General features: G+C 40.0%; 1 non-coding gene across 1 annotated transcript; it reads left to right on the forward strand.

Annotated features, from left to right (window-relative positions):
- Positions 1-5,067: 5,067 nt before the first annotated feature.
- LOC112761216 (small nucleolar RNA R71) lies at positions 5,068-5,174 on the forward strand. The gene has a single exon (XR_003181622.1). It is a non-coding gene; the product is annotated as a small nucleolar RNA R71 (small nucleolar RNA).
- The last annotated feature ends 4,725 nt before the right edge of the window (positions 5,175-9,899 follow it).

A 9,899-nucleotide genomic window follows, 5' to 3' on the forward strand; every position in this document is an offset into this window, starting at 1 on the left:
TCCCGGGTTAGTTAACCCAAGTTACCAAGTGATAAGGCACCCCTGAGAGCTTATTCATCCAAGTATATCCTTTGCACAGGAGCACCACAGACACATTCCTTAAGATTCAACCCTTTGGTGCCTAGCCTTATTTCTTACTCTTTTCCTTTATTTCTCAACTTTCATTTTTTTTTTTCTTTCCCCTTTTCTTATTAGGATCTTGTTGTTTAGCTAGTCTCATGGGGTGTGTTTCAAGCATATGATTCAGGACAGATAGTTACCTTCCTACCTTGTTGGTGAACCAACTTAGCTAAGTAATTACTATACCACAAGCTTAAGAACTTACTCCACAATTTGAACATCACTATGGTCTTTCATAACATCTCTTTTTATTTGACTTAAAGGACAAGCATACAAGTAAGCAAGGTGAAAATGCAGTAGTGACATTAGACTACCAAGCATAGACCTAAGCAATGAAAACATAAAGGCAGAATTTAAAATCCTAAACTACCATGGAAACATGTTCTTTTCATACATGATTTTCCTTATTTAAAACTTAAAAAAGATGGGACAAAGAGGGAACTCCACCACCTTTTACTCACGGGGGTGCTCATGCTCTTTCTCTTGTTTGTCCTCTTTGTGTTTTTCGTGATTGCTTGAACCCCCACCTCCCTTGCTTTTTCTAATCAGCTTTTTCCAGAAGCCAGCGTCTTCCATCTTCTTTTTCAATGTTTCCTTCTGCTGTTTCACCTTCCTTTCCTCTTGTTCTGTTAGATCTTTTTGGATTGCATCATACCTAGGGATTGTAGAGTACAGATTATGCATATGCCCAGACATATAGTTCAACTTGGCTTGAGTGTTTATGTTAAACTCTTCCCTATGTAGTTTCTGTCCTTCATTAAGCACGCTGAACTCATTGAATGCCTTCATCTGAGCTAGCTGACGTTGGTTGAGTTCTTGAAGGCATTTGTCTTGACGCTCTTGCCTTTCAGTCACTTGATTGATGGCTTGAGTGAGTTGGGAGTAGTGTTCCATTTGCTGTTTCTGCCACTCCCCTTGTTGATTCATCCAATTAGAAAGGAGTTCTTCTTGACGATCTATCCTTTGGGCTTGAATGTGCAGTTGTTGTTCTTGTCCCTCCATATAACTCCTTGCTAGCTCCTCAATGGCTCCGTGAATGTGACTCAAGTTTATGTTGGTTGGATCATAGTACTCTTCTTGCTGGTATTCTTCTTGATGAGATTCTTCTCAGTGAGGTCCTTCTTGTGATGTTCTTTTTCCTATTTGAGGCCTTCTTTGTTGTTGGGTGGGTGCGACATAAGTTATACGCTGTAGCGTAACTAACCTCCCAGGGTTTACCCAATTTGGATTGCTGTCCTCGAAGACTACCTTGGCTTTCATACACAGTCTAAGGATGGTGTTGGGGTACCAAAGTCTAGCACCCGGATCATTCTTCTCGGCTGACTCTTGAATCCCCTCAGCTATAATTTCGTACACATTGATGCCTCCACCCTTTATTAAGCAATGTACCATAGTAGCTCGGGTAGTGTTAACCTCAGAATTGTTCGCGGCTGGGAGGATAGATCTCTTCACGAGCTTAAACCATCCCTTGGCTTCCGGGATGAGGTCTCCTCTTCTGATGAACCGGGGTCTCCTATCCGAATACCTTTCCCAGTCTGATCCTATAACACACATATCGTTCACAATTTCTTCAAGTTCATCATTGTCGGGGCCATTACTTATTCTTACATGATAACTGGGCTCATCAAAATGTGGCGATTTCAGCTGAAGAATCCTTGTTATGGTATTGGGGCTAAAGTCCACCTCTGTTCCTCTCACATAACTTTAGAAGGTGGGGGCCTTGGTTTTGTCTTCTCTGACCACATTTGCATAGAACTCTTTGATGAAGTTTGCATTTATCTTTGCTTCTGGGTTCGTGAGCTTTTGCCAACCCCTTTGTTCAATCTTCTCTCGAATCTGTGGGCACTCATCCTCGTTGAACTGGAATGTTAACTCAGGCAATATCTTTTTGAGCTTTATCCGTTCAAATTCGAGTTCATGGAATGCAGTTTTGAATCTCCCTTCATCGAAAGGGATGCTCTCCACCGGTTCCTTCCTCTTTTGCCTCTTGGAGCTCGATGATGCCATGAGTAGGAGTTGATATGTGAGGGTGGGGAGTGTGTCTTTGATGGGGTAAAAGGAGTTGGGTGCCGAAAGTGGGAAGTGTAAAGGATGAAAATTGGAATGTGAAAGGAGTATAGAATAAGGACCTCTTATATAGGGAAGTGGTGAGTAAATGAAAAGTGTGGATTGAATGTGTAGGCCTATGATGAACGGATGGGGTTTAGCATGGGATGGGCACAGGGATCATAACTTTTATGATGGGGTTGGTTCAGTTTCCAAGCGTGTTCTTCTTCCAATGTTGCATGGCAACATTTCCCAATACATTCCCCTTTGACACATGTGTATAGTCCCCTCCTTTTGAAATGGCCGAAACCTCCTCCTTCAGTTGTCCCATCAATTCTCCTACACAATAAAAGAAATGTGATTAATAAATTTGTGGATAGTGGCGGCAAAATTTAAAAGGAAAGAATAACTACTTTTTAAAATTTTTGTTTCTAAATGGTAAGTGCTTATTCATGAATACAAACCAACTGACTAATTAACTGTCCATGTATGCAACATTGGTGACACTAAACTTAGTTTGTAGCACTGTGGTGTAAAAAGATTTGTTCAAGGTGCTAAGAGTGACATGATTTTTATGTCCTCTTAGTGTTCCTTGAACACCAAACTTGTTCTTCACTATGTGCTGCATAAAAAGATTCATTCAAGTATGTGTCAAAGTTGATTTGGAATTCATGAGCCTTGCGTTATTAACTACTTTAAAAGCATATAAAACATGGGTTGCCTCCTATGAAGCGCTTCTTTAGCATCACTAGCTTGACATTCTGACTTTGTCAGGGTGGTTGGTAATGCTTCAGATCTTCTCCCCTCGCAGTAAACCTATCTCCATTGGCTTCATCAAGAATATCCACATGCTTTAAGGAGAGGATTCTGTTGATGGTGAAAACTTTAGGTAGCTGAGATGGGATGGTGGGGAGATGAGATGGGATAACTGGGAAATAAGCTGAGATCACTTTATCCCCTGGAGAGAAATCCTCTGTAGGAATCTTTTTGTTCCTCCACCTCCTTGGTGCCTTCTTCTTTGTTTCTTTTACTGTTGCCCTGCTCTTTGTGGCCTCTTTTTCCAATGAAATTTTGTTGCTGGTCTCATATGACTCTGATGGTTTAGGCTCCTCTTGGTTCTCTTTTAGCTGTGACACCTCCTGACTATTTTGCTCAGCAACCAAAGGAATTCCCAGGTGTACAGTTTGTGCTTCAGTGCTTGTTTCTTCCACCAATGCTTTGTTGGGATCTTCCTTTGGTTCCTTGTTTTCTTGATCTGCTTCTTGTGAGGGTTTGAAGATATTGAAAGTAAGTTGTTCATCATGTATCCTCAGTATTAGCTCTCCTCGCTCCACATCTATAAGCGCTCGGGCTGTAGCTAGGAATGGTCTTCCCAATATGATTGGGTGAAGGTGACTCTCTTCCATTTCCAATATGACAAAGTCTGTGGGAAGGAAGTAGTTCCCAACCTTTACCAACACGTTTTCAACCACTCCTACTGCTTGTTTTTGAGTTTTGTCAGCCAGCCTGATGACTACGTCTGTGGGCATTAGCTCATTGATCTGTAGCTTTTTCATAAGGGATAAAGGCATTAAGTTGATGCTTGCTCCCAGGTCACATAGTCCTTTGTCAAACATTGTTTCTCCTATGGCACAGGGGATGTGAAAACTCCCTGGTTCCTTCATTTTTGTAGGCAACTTTAGTTGAATGAGTGCACTGCACTCCTTATTCATCACTATTGTTTGTCCTCCTTTGAGTGAGCTTTTCCTGGTCTGCAGCTCTTTCATATACTTAATGTACGAGGGCATTTGTTGGAGAGTCTTGATGAATGGTATGTTTACATGGAGAGATGCAAACATATCAAGGAACTTTGAGTATATTCTCTTTTCCACACCACCGTTGAGTCTTTGGGGAAAAGGTGCATAGAGTTTCAGCATTTTCTTCTATGAAATTTTGGTTTCTTGGTGATCCTCTTCTTGCTTCTCTGCTGAAGTATCTCCAGAGTGTTCGAAGTGTTTGTTCAGCTCTTCCTTAGTCCCCTTACCACTTTTAGTGACCATCTTGCAGTCTTCCCATCTTACTTTCTTTGCTTCTCCTCTCGGGTTTTTCTCTGTGTCACTTGGGAAGCTGTCAGTAGGTTTGGGAATCCTCTCAGAGAGGTATCCCACTTGAAATTCTAGCCTCTTAATGGTGTCTCCCTGGTTTTTGATATTAGCTCGCACCTCCTCCTTGAACACCTTGTTCTCTTAGAGTTCCTTACATATGCCTTCAAGTAGGGTCTCAATCCTTGAGAGTCTATCTTCCGATAATGGTGAGTTGAGATTGGAGGGATGAGAAGGGCCATTTTGGCTTTGGTATAGATGTTGAGATGTGTTGTTAGGTGGGTGCTGATATGATCTCTGTGTGGAATATTGATAAGCTGCATTGTTGTTGGGGTTGTGACGTCTCTGATCTTGACCTTGATCTTGTTAATTTCCCCACCCAAAGTTTGGGTGGTTCCTCCAACCAGGATTGTAAGTTTTGGAGTAAGGATCATGGTTTTGCCTAGATGAATTTCCAATTTAGTTGGCTTGTTCCTGATCACCCTCTGCCTCTGTATTCACTCCTTCTTGAGCTGATGATGAGGCAGTGATTGCTGCTACTTGATTCCTCTCCATCTTCTTGGTAAGGTCAGCCAACTGCTTGGTGATCATCTTGTTTTGGGCCAGCAGTGCATCCACGTTGTTCAGCTCCATTACTCCTCTAGTGTTTCCTCTTTCAGAAGCATAGAAGTAGTCATTCTCAGCTACAGTCTCAATGACATCTATGGCTTCTTCAATGGTCTTCTTCTTGTTCAGAGATCCCCCGAATGAGTGGTCTACTGCCTTCTTTGATTCATAAGAAAGACCTTCATAGAAAATGTGTAACTGCACCCATTAATTGAACATATCTGGCGGGCACCTTCTTGTCAAGTCCTTAAACCTCTCCCATGCTTCATAGAGAGTTTCACCATCTTGTTGCCTGAAGGTTTGTACCTCAGCTCTCAACCTGTTGATCCTTTGAGGAGGATAGAATCTTGCCAAGAATTTGTTCACCACATCTTCCCAGGTTGTTAAACTCTCCTTCGGGAAGGATTCTAGCCATTTAAATACTTTGTCCTTGAGTGAGAATGGAAACAGAAGCAATCTGTAGGTGTCAGGATGAACACCATTAGACTTCACAGTATCACATATCCTCAAGAATGTGGTGAGATGTTGATTGGGGTCTTCTTGGACACTTCCTCCGAATGAACAGTTGTTCTGAACGAGGGTGATGAGCTGTGGCTTTAGTTCAAAGTTATTGGCACATACGGTTGGCTTTTGGATGCTACTTCCACAGTTTCCTGGGTTTGGATTTATGTAAGATCCCAGAACCCTTCTGTCTTGTCCCGCATGATGCACTGGAACTTCTCTGCCATGGTTGTGAGCCTCTTCTTTATGATGGTTCTCCATATTCTCATCCATGTCTGGTTCAAAATACTCCTCCTCTTCCTCAGCACTAACGATTTTCTTTTCTCTTGCTTCCCTCCTTAGTCTAAGGAAGGTTCTCTCAGGTTCAGAATCAAAGGAAGTTGAAGCCCCGCTTCTTCTACCTGTAATACAAACAACAAGGCACAAGCAAGAAAGAGATGAATGCAGGAAGTATTCTTGTCAAAAATGTTGTTAGTGTGAGTGATGCAATATATCAAACAGTTAGTGGGTTAGTGAACTGAATTGTAACAAATAAGAGAACACTACAAATGGGTAATGGGTAAAGGAAAGAAAATAACTTCAACTGAAAGTAAATCACTCAAATGAAATTAAATAAAACAAAAGAAAAAAAAATGCTCAATCTAGTTATCCACTAATTTAATCATTGTTGATACAAAATCAATCCCCGGCAATGGAGCCATAAACTTGATGCACGGAAACTTGTCTCTCAATAATTTTCCCTCAGCAAGTATACCGAATTGTCGTCAAGTAAAAACTCACAATAGAGTGAGGTCGAATCCCACAGGGATTGATTGTTCAAGCAACTTTAATTGAAGGAATGTTCTAGTTAAGCTAAGCAGAAGTTGATTTGAGAGTTGCAGAAAATTAAATGGCGGGAAAGTAAATAGCAGAAATTGTAGATGCTGGAAATAAAGAACTGAATATAAATGACAGAAAATAAATTGCAGAATCTTAAATGGGAAATGGGGAAGACGAACATAAAAGTAAATGGCAGAAAGTAAAGAGAATGGGTAACATCAGAAATGGGGAATTCATTGGGCTCAGGAGATGTTGCATTCTCCAGATCAAGTTCATTTTCATCTATTCCTCAATCAATGCATTCATTGATCTCCTTGGAAATCTTAAGTGATTGAATTCGAATTCCTTGGTAATTCAATCTCTCAAATCTTGATCAATAGCTAATTCCTTGGTCTAATTGCTCATGAGAAGAGATGAAGTATGGTCACTGATTATACCACATGTATTTCCAAATCAAAGTATTGGGAGAATTATATGTCACCATATTCGTCCAAACCCCAATTTGGTCCAACATGAGAAAGCATTTCTAGCATGATCCCTTCATTCCTCTTCCAAGGTTCCGAAGAGATCCAAGTATGAATAGCTTCTTTTCCAAGATAACTACCCAATGTGATGAAGATTGAAAGCTTTCTAGTAAAATCAAGAGAAAAGAAAGAAGAAGAATAATGAAAACTATTATTGATCCATCAAATTACAACAGAGCTCCCTAACCCAATGAAAGGGGTTTAGTTGTTCATAGCTCTGGGAATGCAAAACAAAGATGGAAAATACATTTTGAAAGTAAAAACTAGAAGTTGCAGAGAAATTTTATAGAGAGTGGTTCTCAATGCCAAAAACCCTCCCAAGCTCCTTTTTCTAGTTCAAAACTACTCCTATATCCTACTCTTCTGATCTTCTAGTTGGCTCTTCAAGTCTTTGGATATCGGCCTTTGGATCTTGAGTTGAAGCAGTTTGGAATCTTCAGTGGGCTCAACTTTACTTGCAGAGAAAGTGTGAAGTAGGCATGGACTTTAGCTAGGACGTTAGTGGCGTTAACGTTAAGTGAAAATGTGGGTTCGAGAACGTTAGTGACAATTACCTTTTTCACTAACGTTCCTAGCCCAAGATGGTTCACGTTAACTTCAACGTTAGTGGCACTAATGTGACCACTAACGTTGTCTCTTGGTCCATCGCAGGCGTTATTGGCATTCACCTTTGCCAATAACGTTGCTCTTAGCCCCCATTTTCTCACGTTAGATTCCACGTTAGTATGACTAACGTGGCTCTTAACGTGGGCATGCCTTAGCCTCGAGAGCGTTAGTGACACTTACCTTTGTCACTAACGTTCCAAACGCCCCTTCTCACGTTAGTGCCTCACGTTAATTGACTTAACGTGGCCACTAACGTGGTGGTGATTGCCATCTCCAACGTTAGTGACAAAGGTGAGTGTCACTAACGTTGGCTCATCATTTCTTTCCTCCTTGTTAGTTTCCACGTTAATGCAATTAACGTGGCTCATAGTGGCTTGGTCCAACGTTAGTGACAAAGGTGAGTGTCACTAACGTTGGCGATTCCTTGCTCCTCCCACGTTAGAGTTCACGTTAATGTAGTTAACATGTCTCTTAACGTGGCCAATTGGGCTTAGTCCAACGTTAGTGACAAAGGTGAGTGTCACTAACATTGGCTTTGTCTTCCTTTCCACATTAGAGTTCACGTTAACTGAGGTAACGTGACTCTTAACATAGCTAATTGCCAATTTGGAGCGTTAGTGGTATCCACTTTTACTACTAACGCTGGAGCTCCCTTTCTCTCCACGTTAACTACCACGTTGATGTAGTTAACGTGGCAATTAACGTGAGCCATGATGGTTTCGAAGGCATTATTGGCAATCACTTTTCTCATTAACGTTGCAAGTTTAATCCCATTCCACGTTAGTGGTCACGTTAATTAGATTAATGTGGCTACTAATGTGGTTCTTCCTTGCTTCCTTTGTCCTGAAATCAAGCAAATAAAGTGCATCAAAGCTCTAATCCAAGTTATGAGACATGCATTATCCAATTTGTCATTCAATTCATGCATAATTCTCATAAAATCATATAAAATTCACAATGTTTGCTTGAATCAAGATGTAAGTGATTATCTACCCAAAACTTGCTTATTAACTAAGAAAATGCATGAAACTACCCTAAAACAGTAAAGAAAAGGTCAGTGAAACTGGCCAAAATGCCCTGGCATCAAAAATGCTAAGCTATGATGAGCAAGCTGCTGGAGAAAGAAGATTAATGCAACTCAATGAGCTGGAGGAATTTAGAAATCAAGCATATGAGAATGCAAAAATCTACAAAGAGAACACAAAAAAGTGGCATGATCAAAAGATAGCAAGAAGGGAGTTCACTGAAGGACAGAAAGGGCTACTATACAATTCATGGCTCAAGTTCTTCCCTGGGAAACTTAAGTCTCGATGGTCAGGCCCCTTCATCATACTTAAGGTATTTCCCTATGGTCATGTAGAGCTCATGGAAGACAAGACTCAGAGAACTTTTACTATCAATGGCCATAGACTCAAACATTACTTGGGAGGCTCCTTAGAGGAGCAGAGAGTGAGTTACAAGCTCAACTAAAGATGGAGGAGTGTCAAGCTAGTGACAATAAAGAAGCGCTAGTCGGGAGGCACCCCAACAATTTATCCTTTTTTTTTATTTATTGTTTTTCTTAGAAGTAGTTTAAAATTCATTTCTTTAGATAGTTTAAGTTTCAGTATCACATTTGTGTTACATTACCAATTAGAATTAGATTGCAATAGTAGGTTAGGAAGTTTAATACTAGCTTTGGTAGTTAGAATACTCTTACACTCTTTTATTTCTTTTTATTCTGGAATTATAACTTGATGAATGCATTACTAATGATGAGTAAATGGGCTGAGAACTAGCTAAAATGCTAAGTTTGGTGTGGCCACTCACCCACTTAGTCTAGGCTTACAACCATTTTAATAGCTTAATTTTGAAGAGTAAGCCCTAACGTTAGGATTTTTTCCAGTAAAGAATGTCATAAAAACAGTCGCGTTGTAGATATAGTCTCTAAACCGACAAAAATTCTTTCGTACAAACGTTTTGGTTGTCACAAGTAACAAACCCCTTTGAAATTGATAACCGAGTATTCAAACCTCGGGTCGTCTTCTCAAGGAATTGCAGGGAAGTATGTTCTTATTATTGGTTATGAAGATTGTAAATTGGGGGTTTTGGAAGTTTGGGCAATGCGCACAGGTATATTTTCGAGCAATAAAAATAAATAAATAACTGTAAAATAATCTCTTGGCAAGGTATGAGAACCGGAAATCCTGTCCTTGTTATCCTTATCAGATGTGATGAGAATTGGATTTTAATCCCACTTAGTTAAGTCAAGTGGACTAATTAGCTTGATCCTCAAGTCCTAGTCAACTCCTGTGAAGAGACTAGTGTTAGAGCAATCCTAGCTAAAGCAAAATCTGCCAATTTCAACTACTCCTGAGTTTGACAACTCAAGTGTTACCAATTATTTAACCAAAGCCAAAAGGGAGAAAAATATCTAAATCAAATTAAAAGCATCAATATAAGCAAAGCAATTTTAAATCTGAAAATACCTCGAATTGTATTAACAAAAGAAACTAAATCTGGCATAGATGTTCATAAATTAAATTGAGAAAATAAATAAAAATAAAGAACCTGGGATTGAGAGTCACTCCTAAAACTAAGAAAAATCCTAAATCCT

This window comes from Arachis hypogaea, chromosome 16 (assembly GCF_003086295.3).
Source record: "Arachis hypogaea cultivar Tifrunner chromosome 16, arahy.Tifrunner.gnm2.J5K5, whole genome shotgun sequence".
Lineage (NCBI taxonomy): Eukaryota > Viridiplantae > Streptophyta > Magnoliopsida > Fabales > Fabaceae > Arachis > Arachis hypogaea.